Genomic DNA, 13,899 nt, shown 5'->3' with positions numbered 1-13,899 from the left:
AATGGCCAGGAGATGCGATTATTTGGTGGCTTACCATCAATCTCTGCTAATAACGTTTTAGCCCAAAGCACAAACTGGTTTTCGTTGTATTTTTAATTCCGTTTTTTTTTTGGCCAGGGTATGACTTTGTATATTGACAAAAATATACACGCTCCAAGCTTGAGGCAACATTTCGTACTGACAAAATGCATCAGTATTACTTGACAGCTAATTCTGAACATGGTCAGATTTCTTTAAGTATGTATCGTGTTGAAAGAATTTGTCCTTTTTTTGATTTGACCTATTTTAAATTTTTGTAATCATTTCCACAAGATATAATGCGTGACAAGCTGGAAGATACCATCCCACAACTAGTTAGTTTACTGTTGTTGAAACTTAAAGAAAGCAAGTTAATTTCAATTGTGCAGGTAAATGCAGTGCGTATTATATTTAATATAGACAGAAATGACAGGTTGAATAAACCAGTATCATTTGTGTTACGTTCTGCTACCTCCTTTAATTTTATTGGATTAGCTTCTCAAAAATATTATTTGCTTTGGTTGTTACCATTTATTATTGGAAATCACCAATAATAATTAGTAAATAATATGTAATAAATAGTGGTTGTTGTATTTACAACTAAAAGAAATAGCTGATTATGTGTTTGCTCCAAAAGTTTTTAAATCTTTATTGCCGTATTTGCAGTTTTTATTAAAGAAGTTTTTGTAAAATTTTACAGAACTTTTTTCCAAAAATTTTACACCCAAATAAGATTTTATGCTTCATTATGCTCTACTTATAAATGGTTATGAGCCAGGACCCTTATGGTGTTTGAAACAAAATACTTGTACTTCCAAAATTTGGCTTCTTTAATTAAAAATTTTAAAAATATTACATACTCTCTTGCAATACCCCCCTGTTTCGGCAATGTTAGGAGATGACATTCTCAGTTTTCTTTAAAGAAAACAAAACGCTTTTAATCTCTGTTCTTTAAATTTTAAAGTTTAGCGGCTTCTCTTTAAGAAAAATTAGTTACATTCTTTGGTTAAAGCATTATTTAAACTTTTTGGAAGTGTAGCAGTATGGTAATTATTGGAATCTAGTATCAAGTTTACAATACAGTTATTTTAACCTTTTTTCATGCTAAAAAATACTATTATTTTTTTAAATATATTACATCATAAGATTCCGTCATCACTGGATATTTTGTGATAAACTTCTTATTTGTGATAAGTACTCTGCTCACTTAATTGTCTTCAAACTTGTTAAGAAAAAAAGATTTACAATATGCTTTCCAGGAGATGTTTTTGATCACCAGTTGCTAGACAAATATCTATTGCAGGATGGGTGTAATATTACACTTAGATACACTTGTTTTTTTAAAAGTGTCTTTATTTTTTTATCATGACATTTTATAATAACAATGTTGATAGCATTATTAGAACTTTTTTTTTTTTGCCAAAAAGTATTGCATAAGCAAAAATGTTGCTTTACTTTTTATTGAATAAAATTACAAAAATGCTTTGTGTTATTTTTTTGAAGAACAATCTCCTTTAATACGAGCAAAAAATTGATTCTTTAATTTATTGCCCTAAAATTCTAATAAAAAATCTCAAAATTACCCTGTAACATTTTGTGTAAGTATTTTTTTATAGAAGTAGAAATTGATAGGAAGACGTTAGTGTCTTTAACTTAGACAACGGTGATCAGTTTATGTTAGACGATTCGTAAGCATGTAGCAATTATTGAAATTAAAAGCAATCTTAAAACTTCACTTGCACAGCAAGAGAGCACATGTTCTAAATAAACACAATTTTATTTTCACACATAAAAAAATATATAGTTTTTTTTTTTAAGTTATACTTGATAAACTGGTAGTAATTGTTAATTGTTCACATTTGCTAATTTATTTAATACAAAAATGAAATATATTTAGTATTAAAATTAGAATGTTATTGCTTTTTAAAACGATGTTTCAATTGCGTGAATAACATCCTCAATATTTTAGACGGTGATGGTGGTATATCCAAAAGTTCGAAAGCATGGCCAGTGCGTTATCAGCTTTTTACTTGGCCTCCATCAGTGAGTGCAGCATTGGATGCCAAAGATCATTGTTTTCTGCTATTTAATTAAAAAAAATATAAGAACCAGTTTCTGCAGTGCCTTTATGATGATATCAGCATTGCACTAAGTTTCATTATAAAATTGAAGTTTTATTTAGTTATAAAAACCTTGTTTTTATAACTAAATAAATAGATATGTTGTCTGTGTGAGTTTCTATGTAATACATGTATATATTCATGATGTGTACTATGTGTACCTACATAGTCTCCCTAATACTTAATACTAATGTATTTGTCTCACGTAAATCAATGCAAATTTAAAAGTTTCTAATCATTTTCTAACACTTTTTTTTTTGCAAAATATGAAAAATTTTTGCATCAATTTACTCCAGATGTCTCGACTTTAAAACCGTATTTTCTCTCTTTTGCAAAAGTCTTAGTTACAAACTTTTTGCTCTGATCCTGTAATGAATGTGTATATGTTATATATATATAGTTATACAGAGCTGGTGGCGTTTCGGGGGCCTCGGGGCAAACTAAGTTTAAGTCCCCTTAAAAATATATAACCTAAACGGATATATTTTTGATTAATACCCTTTAATTCCTAGTCAATTGTGTAATCTTAATGAGCAGTATTCATAAAAATAAAGCATTAACTAATTAAGAAAAAATACAAAACTGTGAAACATTATGTGTGTTGTAAGAGAAAATGAAAAGTATTAAAACAATTATTTTTTATCATCTTTTACAAATACACCTTTTAGTAAAAAACAGGAACTCTCCGTGCTTTGGCTTCAGCAAACTTTTTTATCATCTTCGTTAATTTATTATTACCGACAATCTTATTTTCAATAGAAATTTTTAACAGTTCACACAGTCGGTATTGATTCATTGTTGCTCTTAAATAAGTTTTAATCAGCTTAAATTTAGAAAAGCTTTGTTCCGCTGAGGCTATAGTACTTGGCATATATTTTATAATTCGAAGAGCCACGCATAGATTTGGAAATACATCCATCAGCTTGTTACCTTTTAAACATTTTAATAATGTCACATTTGATGAAAATAATGTTGAAATTATTTGTAGTTCAGAAAATAAGTCTTTTCCATCAATGTCAGAATATTCCTCAAAAATTAGTTTATTTTGTAAATAAATGCAGTTTTTTTTAAGTTCTAAAGGACTTACCTTTTGTGAAGAAAGTGCATTAAATAAAAAACAAAACTTTGATACATAATCATTTATTTGATGTAACCTTTCCTTTACTGAAACAGCTACATTATCAATAAGAACATTCAAGCATATTAGTGCCTTTTTTGTTCAGTCACTCATCGTTAAAAAATCTGAATCTTTTGCTCGCATTATTTTGCTAATTAAGTTAAAACGAAAGAGGATCTTATACTAGACAACTAGTGAAACTAGAAAAGAAAAACTTTTCAATTGATTTCCAAGCGTTTCAGCTTAGTTTCGGCAGTCGCCAGGAAAAAAATTGCTTCTAATTATTTCATATAATGCGTGTCATATTTTTTCTACCTGGAAACGTGATGTTTTAACACTATTTATGCGTGCTTTCCACCGAGTGTCTGAAAGTGACTTTAGAGTAAAATCTTTTTTTTGAAGGTGATGTCTAAGAATACTCTATTGCTTTGTAGACACAGAAAAAAGGTGTACAAATTCTGAATAAAACCAAAAAAAGACACTGAACTAACTAAAGATTTTACAGCAACAGATAAAATTAAATTTAAATTTTGACATGCACACGGAACAAGAAAACCAAAGGGTTTAGACTAGAAATTCTTGCTTATATGCCAGAATGGCGACCTTTCATGTTTTCTCCTTTATCAAAACTTTGACCTTGGCAGTTCTGCATGTCTAACCCTAGTTTTTTTAACTTATTTAAAAAAACATCAGTTAAATGAGCTCATGTGTCACTGTCAACAGGTAAAAAAAAAACAAATGTTCTTTTATGGCAACTTCTGTTTCAATCAGAATAAAGCGAATTGTCAATGATATTTGCTAAGTGTAAGGAAGGTCCTGTGAGCAGTCTAGAATAAACAAAAAAGATTTTGCTTTCTTGCGCTGGATTATAATTTCATTTTTAATTGAGTCAGCCAGAAGATTATTCATTTCATTTCGAATGTTTTTTACAAAGGAAATTTACATTTTTTCTTAAACATCATTTTTTTCAGTAGCAAGAGGTAGCGGCTGAACGTAAAAAAAAATTAGGAAAGTTAAAAAAAAAAAACTAAGAATGAGTGAGATTAAAAGATAGCTTTAATTCTTAAAATATAATTATATTTTTTAAGTCAAACAGACTGCTTTTTTGAGAGAATGAAACAACTATCACAAAACACCATCATGCCAATAAATTAGAAGTCCGACCAGACATTATTATGCTGTTTGGACGCCAGCAACGTACTTGTACTGGGCGAGCAAAAGATTATGATTTTATTTAAAGCATTGTAGATTTAAAAGTTACTTATCCTTAAGAATCTATTGCTAGATTTGTTTGTTTTTAACATTTTTATTAAGATACTATTCTTCTGTCAAAATTCCATTAATTTTGCGTTCAGCATTACTTATCCTAAGTACAACTTCAAAAACTGTAAAATGATTCTTTTAATTTATTTTTAAAAAGTTTCAAAACTTTTCAGTGTTATGCATATTGGGTGAACAACCTAGAGATTAGTATATGGGTGCATAAATTTTGTGTTTTATCAGTTCTTATTGGGAAAAGATATTTTATGATATATATAGTATGACTCATTTATAGACCCGGCCATAAAAAAGATAATTTACCATAATATGCAGTTATTTTATTGAAGTACATTTTAAATTAACATTTTATTATATGTTTGAATCATTTAATAAAATGTTTTCTTTTCGACAATTTTTTTTTGTGCAAAGTTTCTAAATGAAATGAGGTTACGATTTGCTAAAGACCTTGACAAAGAATTCCACTATTTTATGGGTGGAATGGCTGAAAAAAGTATGAAACTAGTTAATTTCTGGCAAAAACGAAGTGCAATTTTATCAGAAATTGATTGCGAAATCGATAAATCTATAAAAACAAGTAACGTTAAATAATTGAAAAATAATATTTTTAAAAGTAAAACCTAAAGTGAAAGTTAATAAAAATTTCAATTCTTAACAGTATTTTTATTTGACATCATAATCTTTATGCAATCCTTGGAAATCTGGCGTTTGGCGTTTCCGACCTAACCACTAACCTTAAAGTTACTTAGATTGTTCAGTTTTTGCTGATCTTGGTTCTATATTGCTGTATTGAAAATCTTGTCGCGATATTTTTGTGCGGTAAAAGTTGTTTTTACCTTAACTCCAAGGTCTGGCCTTTTATATCATTCCATAAGATAACATGTTTTCAATATATTATGAATGGTTTGTTACACTTCAGATGCCTCTTTAACTGTAGCCATTCTTTTATTCCCAACACTTTTCAGAGAACCCATTGACTGCTTGTTTGCATTTGATATTTATACAATGCAAAACACACCAACCATAACAATGCAAAAAAAAAAAATTCTCGCAACAAAAAGACTGTAGTGCAATGTTGGATAGTTGTGATATCATAGAGCATTGCAACGATGTTTCCTTAAGAATATCCTGTACTTTTGCGTCATAATATACATATAACATTCAATATCCTGCACAATTGTAAAACACGTTACTGTTTTATGCACATGTTGTATAAGGATTATCTGAAGAACGACCAGTAACAATAACTAGAATGGCAAATACTTTAAATGAGATTCGAAATTGATTTATATTTATAGTTAAAAACTTAGCTTTTTTATTATTATTATTTTTACCAAGAATTATTTGGTTTAAAGTTATTAGTCTTGGTAAAACACTTAACATTTTAATGTTCTAAAAATAATGAGTTGCAGCTTAAGTTATTTCCTAATATATTCAAATAGCATTTTTTTTTGTAATAAATGAAATACAGTATATTATAAATTCGTATATAAACTTGTGTTTACGTGTATAACTATAGCGCCTACAAAAACAATATGAGTATGTTTTCGGACAACTGGATCTCCTTCAAGTCAGTATATTTGGACAACTTGATCCTCTTCCAGTCAGCGTATTTGGACAACAAAATAGTCACTTTTTAAAGAATATGAATATTAATAACCCCACACGCATTCATAAACTTACCCCCCCTCCCCCCCCCCCTCCCCCCCCCCCTCCCACACACCCACACACACAAACACACACACATCAACACAAAACCTCTTTCTATCCGAATATTTTTTTTGCTAACCTGAATTCCACTCATATTTACAAAATTTTGACATAGTTTATATAAAATAACTATTCGCAAAGTTCGACATTTCATAAACCGCCTAACACAAAATTACAACTAAAATAGTTAAGAACTATTAATATAAAGAAATCAACGTAAATGCCATAAAATTTTTTAGAAATTTCCGCGCCAAATTTACCCTCCTCCATGGTATCATACAAATAATATTCCTCTATTTTTTGGGATTTGCGCCATTCTTTACTTCGTGGCAACGGCACTTCTGTTCCTTGGAATCCGATTTCGGCTTCACTATTTGTTACTAGCACGTCCTCTCGCGTTTTCACGACCATTGTCTGTGTTTAGTTCTACTTCGATTCTAGGAATATTGCATAATGTTCAAGTGTCGCTTCAAGATCGGATATGTTTAAGATGAGGCGGAACGCCATTAACTTCTACTACTTGTTTCGAAATATTTCCAGTTGGTTATGCTGGCTGCCACTTAGTATGGCACTTTGCATTTAGTGGTTTTAACTATATGTTAACACCATTTTCAAACGTTTTGTTAATGTCAGCTTTTGCCGGTAGATTTCCTTTTTTCAATCCCTCACATCAATATGATACCTGTTTCTTTTTTTCATCGGGCTCGCGCCCTTTTTGTCGACTTAGACTTTATACCGTTATACTGCGTCCGGTGTTGAAATATTTTCTTTCTGAAATGCTTTTATTTTTACAATGGTTTCTTTTCACTATTCCTCTTCTTTTGGGAAAATAAACAGCTTGAAATCTAATGCGCACTACCCAGCCATCAAGAAAACTTCTTATCTGGTCAATTTTAAAAGTTGCTTTGTTATCTGTCAAAATTTCCAATGGCGCTCCTTGCTCACAAAAGGTCGAGCGGAGTATTCAAGTAATGGCAAAACTTTTGTATAAAATCGAAAGTTGTTGCCAAAGTGTGTATCTTAAAGGTACGCAATCTATTAGTGTAAGAAATTTTTTTCTGCCAAAATGCGTGACATCAATGGCCACCTTTTACCAATTTTCTTTACCGCTCAATTTTTCCTTTACCCATTGTAAAGGTATTGGATTTATTAACTAAGATGGTTCGCAATTTTTAATTACAGTTTAAATGTCGTTTTCGGTAGCTATAGGAGTTACTTTACAAACAAAGTTTAACGTTCGATTTACTCCGAAGTGTCCGGTTGTCCTGTGTATGCTGGAAATTAATTCAGTTTCTGCAATTAATATTCCAATGGTATTGTTTAAATACTCAGCCTCTGTCAAATTATATAACCATTTGCTTTGAACTCTTCACAATGCCTGATGAATTATTATTTTTTAAAGGAACAATTTTACAAAGACCATATTCTTCAATAAAGAGTAACAGAACGCTTTGTCTTTTTTAAATCAAATTTCAATCATCGCTTTTGATTTCAATCTTGACTTACTAGTAAGAGCGTCTGAAACCCAGAGGAACACAGTCACTAATCTGTAGAATCTGTAAAAATAGTACCTTTCTTTAGTTTTGACGTCAAAACTCTATTAAATCCTTGCATTACAGCTTACAGCTCCGCCAAGTTTAAATGATCATCAAAAATTTCTTTTCGTAGCCAAGTTGCATCTTCTACAGTAGTTTAACCATTTTGAATTGTGCATAAATTACCAAAGAACTAACATCAACCCATACATGACAATGTCACCATTTACAGCCATTCATTACACCATTCAAGCTGGATCCATTTTCCCACCTCATTGTAAACTTCTTGAAGTACACACTGTAAGTTTTCATTGCAAACTTCATTGTCCCAACACTTAGTCAAACTTATAACTCTTTTTATCAAAAGGCTGCAAACTGCACGTAACCAACCACACACTTACAAATGACCTCTTAACGCTACTCATCTGTTTAACTTTTTCGGAATCGCATCAACTCGATTCTGTCTGGACCACGCCAATATGCCACCAACCTGGCACACACGTAATCCCTATATACGAACCCTATTACATCTGATATGTTCACCTTGCTTACTCTCCAAACCATAATTTTTAATTTTTTTTTATTTTTATCATATTTAAATAACCGTTTACGAGTAAGTCAGTAAAATTGCTAAGATACTAACTTTGATGAAAGTTACTAAATTCGTTCCAATAATTTATTATTTATACGTCGGCAACCAAACACATGGTTGTCTAAAAGAAAGATTTCTTTCACTTTCTGTATATATATATATACATATACATATATATATATATATGTATATATGTATATATATATATATATATATATATATATATATATATATATATATATATATATATATATATATATATATTATATATATATATATAATATATATATATATATATATATAAACTCAATCTTGAAGCCGTTACAATGCAAATACACAATTACATAAATGTAATTTTTAATTTTTTTTTTTAACAACAAAAGTTGTTTTCTACTTTGACCAAATTTGAATAAGCAACATTTTGTTCCTTAAATTACTGGGTAAGTTATTAGAAATTTGATCACATCACGTGCGATAATAAATTGTTTGCTTAAATGGTTTAGACATAAATTTACACGAGAAAACTTGCAAATTTTTCGTATTCTTTAAATAAAACCTTTTCCATAAATTAGCAATCACGCAAAGGTGAATTGTTTCCATCAACTGCTTTTTTTAATAATAAAACTCATGGGCCAAACATATTTATTGGTACTTTTAAAAATTGTTTAGATATCTTTCTTTATAACTAACACAATAATTTAAAACCTCATAACTATATTTCAAGAAAAGAATATATGTACAATAAATGAATATGGCACAGTGGTTTAACATTCTTTAAGATTTTTATTACTTAAAAACCTTATAAAAAGCTATATAAAGATCTTCTCAATTCTTATAGTATTGTTCAACTTGGTCTTGAAGTGTTTTTAGCATCTTTAATATAGACGTAAAATGTTTACTAATCTTTTAAACATTTTTCGATGGACGCAAAACATTTTTCTTAACATAAAACGATAACGCTTCAATAAGTAGTTTGTTTTCGCCTTCTGCCTGAATATCCAAGATATTTTCGAGTCATGTAAGTATGCTATTATGAACAACAAATTATTTTTAAAAGTAGTCTAAAGCTAAAAACTCCTGAAGCTAAAACTAAAAAAATTATGAGTGCTATTAAAAACTCTTTTTTTTTTTTTTTTAAAAAAAAAAAGTTTTCTTTTTAAAACTATTTAAATATTTTAAAAAACATCAAGTTACCTTATTCTGCATTTCTTTTAATTTTGTTTCAATTTCAACTTTTCTTTTCGAGTAATTTTTAATAAAACATTGATCATTGACTTTTTTTTGATTAAGCAGTTTTAACATTTCATAAACCTGTAATACTTAATAAAAAATTTGATAATAATACATAATAACATCAACCGTTATCAAATGCCTGAAAAGTATATAAAATGAAGGTGAATAAAAGGTTATTATTTATTGTTTTTGTTTTATATTTGAACTTGTTTATTTATTATTTGCACAAAAATGAATTACATTCAAATAAGATAATAAAGTATTAAAACACTAATGAAAAACAAAAGATAAACAACTTACTGGTAATCAGCGTCTGCACTTTAGTTTTTGGATTCAGAAGAAAGATATATTGCAAAAAAACTTTTTTGCATTCATTTAAATTATAAATTTTCACGTTTTTAGTGAAATAAAAACTCTTTAGGTGGCTCTTTATGTAGAAAATTGGTAATTTTGCATTTTTTTTTTTTTTTTTTTTTTTTTTTAAGGTGGTGAGATTTTGAAAAAAGCAGTTTAGAATGAAAAATTTTGAGGTTAAGATGTTAGACGGTATGATGATGATGATGATGTTGATGATGATGATATAGTATGGTAAACTCGCAGTGGAAATGAAAAGCGTTTATCAACTTTCAGCTTAGAGAACTTATTTAGCTTTTTTTTTACGGGAGCGCAAAAATAAATATTATTATAAATAATTTATAACAATATTTACCTTTTTTATTTTTTTAGTAAAAAAAAAGAAATAAGGCTACACACACATATATATATAAAAATATATATGTATATATATTATTATTATTATTAAATACTATTATGACAAAACATTATAAATATTAGGGAAAATAACATTTGGTTCATTTTTATTATAAAAACTCATTTGATGATGACTTATACTATCGAGTTTTTTGTCAAAGTTATTTCCGATCTCTATGGTTGTTGTTTTTTTTTTATTTATAGTTGTCCCTTTGTTTAATAATATTTTATAAATAGTACCTTCTTCAATGTTTTTTTTATCAGTACATGTCTCTTTTTCTGAAAATTGATAAACGCTTTCCATTTCTAGTGAGTTTTTAAAGAAGAAAAGTTAAAGCTGAATATTTTTTGCAGAATCGTTCAAGAGAATTTATACACACGGGTCTCTATTGAACCCATGTCTCTTGGTACAATAGACGTCATGAAAAAATCTTATAAAAAATAATATTTGATAAGGTCTTATAAGATCTTCTATTAAATCTCAGTTATTTGATTAAGCATTCAATGGTCACAATGTTTTAAGAATCATATATCAAAGTTTTTTTATATTTTTTTTTAAAAAAGGAGTCTTTCAAACAAATGTGTAATCCCAATGACTCTTGGTCTAATTTTGAAATAGTAATGCCTTTTTTTTTTGAGCAACGTTGATGTAATTTAAAAAAATTCACTATTTGCACAAATTTTTAAAATATTCACTTCTTATTGAAAAAATGAAAGTAAATCAACGTAAAAATTAGATCTTTTATTAATTCGTTTAAAACTTTATTTTTAATTAAAAAAAACTCTGTTAAAATATACATGTACATTAATAATTGAGACAGAGTTTAATAAATAAGAATTAAATTTATACGGCATTAAAGAATTCAAACAATTTTTTTAACCTGCATTTTTTTAGAATCATAATATTATTACTTTTTACGATTTCACAACTAATATATAAGGTTTCTGTTTCTTAATAAATGCAGTTTTTAATACTTTTTTTATTGTTTTAGTGCATCTTAGCTAAGTTTTGCTAAAAAAATTATAATACCTTAGCTTAATTATAATATAAACGAAGTTGCTTTATTATAATAACTTCGTTTTGGCAAAGAAATTATAATGATAAAGTTTTGATAAATAATTTATAATAGCGTCATTATTTAAGGTTTTTGTTTATTATAGGTTAGTTATTTTCAGTTAAAACTTTAAGCAAGTTTTATTAATATACACTTTATAAGTTCTTGCTTGTTCTCTGATTAGCTCGTTTTAGCTAAATATTGTTTAAAGAGTTATGAACAGTACAATTTGTACTATTCATAACTCCTTGAATGCTCTGTTGCACTTTAAAAATCTAAAAGTTTAGTTATTCATAAAAAATTTAGTACTCAAGTATTTTTTTCTGTTTAAATATTTTTCGTAACTTATTTTACCTTGGCGCCAATGGGGTTTATATTGTATTACAATGTAACTGAATCTTTAAAAATATTTGCTCTCAATATGATATCAAGATGAACTTCAAAAGACCAAGAAAACTAGAAAGTTAGTTTTGTATTTTTAGTTTTAATAAAGTTTCATATGTGTCATTGTAATTGTATTTCTTTAAGGTTTAGTTCTAAATTAAAATCCAAACCCATTGTATTCTCTTGATGAGAATAATCAATTGATTCATTTCTCTACTACGGAGTCAATTGATTTAATTTTCTACTACGGAGAGGGTTCTTCCATAGTTGTGCGTGGATTGATCAAGCAAGGATAAAAAATTGTTTGATATTGGCCCCACACATGCATTTTGAAATGCAGCAATAACTTAAACTACACTGCAATCAAACATCTTTTTATGCGGTCCTTTTTTATGCGATACTTTATTTGTGTGTTTTATGCGATTTTTTTTTGTGTTATCTCATATAATTTAATTTTTGAACGCATAATAACTTCAATCTCAACGATTAAATTGTATAATATATATGTACACGCGGCATTATATAATTACTGTAATGAACATGCAACCACAAACTGCGTTACATTGTCAGACTACAAAGGATAATTGTTATACATTTTCATAAGTTTTGTATGTATAAAATCAACACGTATGTAAATAGAATATTTAAAAACCTCGAATGTTACTCAGAAACTTCCTTATTGACCATTTCATCATTTACTGTAGTATTGTCAGGATTTGCGCATGCGCATGGGAGATATTGAGATTCATGCGTTTTTTGGACAAAAACGTAACTTTTAGAACATCGCTTCCTTTTTACTTTACAAAGAAAATATTTAGTCGTATCAAAAAAAAATTATTTTAAAAGTTCCAGTCACAATTGGTTTACTATATCCAGTCAGACTTTTTTTACAAAGCTGCCGTTTTTCAGAATCTATAGACTGTTTATTAAAAAAAAAGCTTTCGGGTAAGTTGACAAATTTTTCACGGGGTAAGTTGACTCATATATGAGTCAACTGCATTTACTTTGGAAAATTGCAACTGCATTTACTATGGAAGCATTGATTATATAAAAAAATATTTATTTTTATAAAGTTACTTTTTATTTTTTTATTTTTAACGATATTGAAAATATTTATTCTTACAAAAAAATTAAAAAAAAGTTTTATTCAGTTTTTTTTTCCACAGATAAAAGGTGGGCTACTGTTTGGCTTTTATACGGACTAATATTTGGTACCAGCTAAAAGTGATATTAAATTTTGGGATAAAATTATTGCAACAATTAATTTTAATAAAGTTTCTATTATTTTTGCACTTAATAGTGCATTAATAATTATTTTTATAGTTTGCGCCAACTTACCCCGTGGTGGGGTAAGTTGGCGCAAATTTTTTTTTTTTTTTGAGGGTCCGAAAAAGCCCCAAGAATTTTTTTTTGTAAATGAATGCAAATTTTATAAGATGCCCTAATACATACTCTTTAAGACTACACTTTTATATTTAAAAAAAAATGTACTGTTAGGGCTACAGAGCTCATAGAGTAAAAACCGAGCTAACTAGCCCCGGTCTCCCCTATATACTTAAATCAGTCAAGGCACATTTTCATGCTTTTACAAATAATAAACAAAAGTTAAAATGTGAAAGCCGTGACCCCATGGGTCATTTATCATTTTTTGACATTCATTAGAATAGACATTTTTCAGTGGCTTAAAAACTCTTCTGTTACAACCAGTGGCTGGTGTGAGTTGGAAGATCTACATCTTCAATTTGGTCCAAAATAGCCAGCTAAATCATTTCAACGAAAATTGAAACAGAAAAGTGAGAGTCATGTCCATTTAGAATTAAAATCTGTGGTTGTGCAGAACTAATATTTGAAAAAAATGTTATTTCAAACCATATCTAAGCAATACCTTGTTTTGTTCAGACCTTTTTAGACACACTCTATGTTGCACATTTTGGAGCATTTTCTATATCAAAACCATGAAGAGTGCGTATAATTTTTCCTTTCACTATTATGTGAGGTGGTAAAATTTAACTAGCTGAATTTTTGCAGACTAAAAGAGTTGCCCTTTGTTCGACTCGGAATGTATTTTGATCCTTTTCTTGTAACAAAATGCATTGGTTAGTACTCA

At 28.4% G+C, this 13,899-nt stretch overlaps 1 long non-coding RNA gene across 1 annotated transcript; it reads right to left on the bottom strand.

Annotated features, from left to right (window-relative positions):
- Positions 1-9,067: 9,067 nt before the first annotated feature.
- On the bottom strand, positions 9,068-10,715 carry LOC136076829 (uncharacterized). The gene is made up of 3 exons (XR_010636619.1): positions 9,904-10,715; positions 9,565-9,689; positions 9,068-9,397 (listed from the first exon to the last, which is right to left on the bottom strand). It is a non-coding gene; the product is annotated as an uncharacterized LOC136076829 (long non-coding RNA).
- Between the last annotated feature and the right edge of the window lie 3,184 nt (positions 10,716-13,899).

The sequence above is a fragment of the Hydra vulgaris genome, chromosome 02 (assembly GCF_038396675.1).
Source record: "Hydra vulgaris chromosome 02, alternate assembly HydraT2T_AEP".
NCBI classification, from domain to species: Eukaryota; Metazoa; Cnidaria; class Hydrozoa; order Anthoathecata; family Hydridae; genus Hydra; species Hydra vulgaris.
Note: the sequence above shows the minus strand (reverse complement) of the source record. Positions and strands in the feature narration are given on the sequence as shown.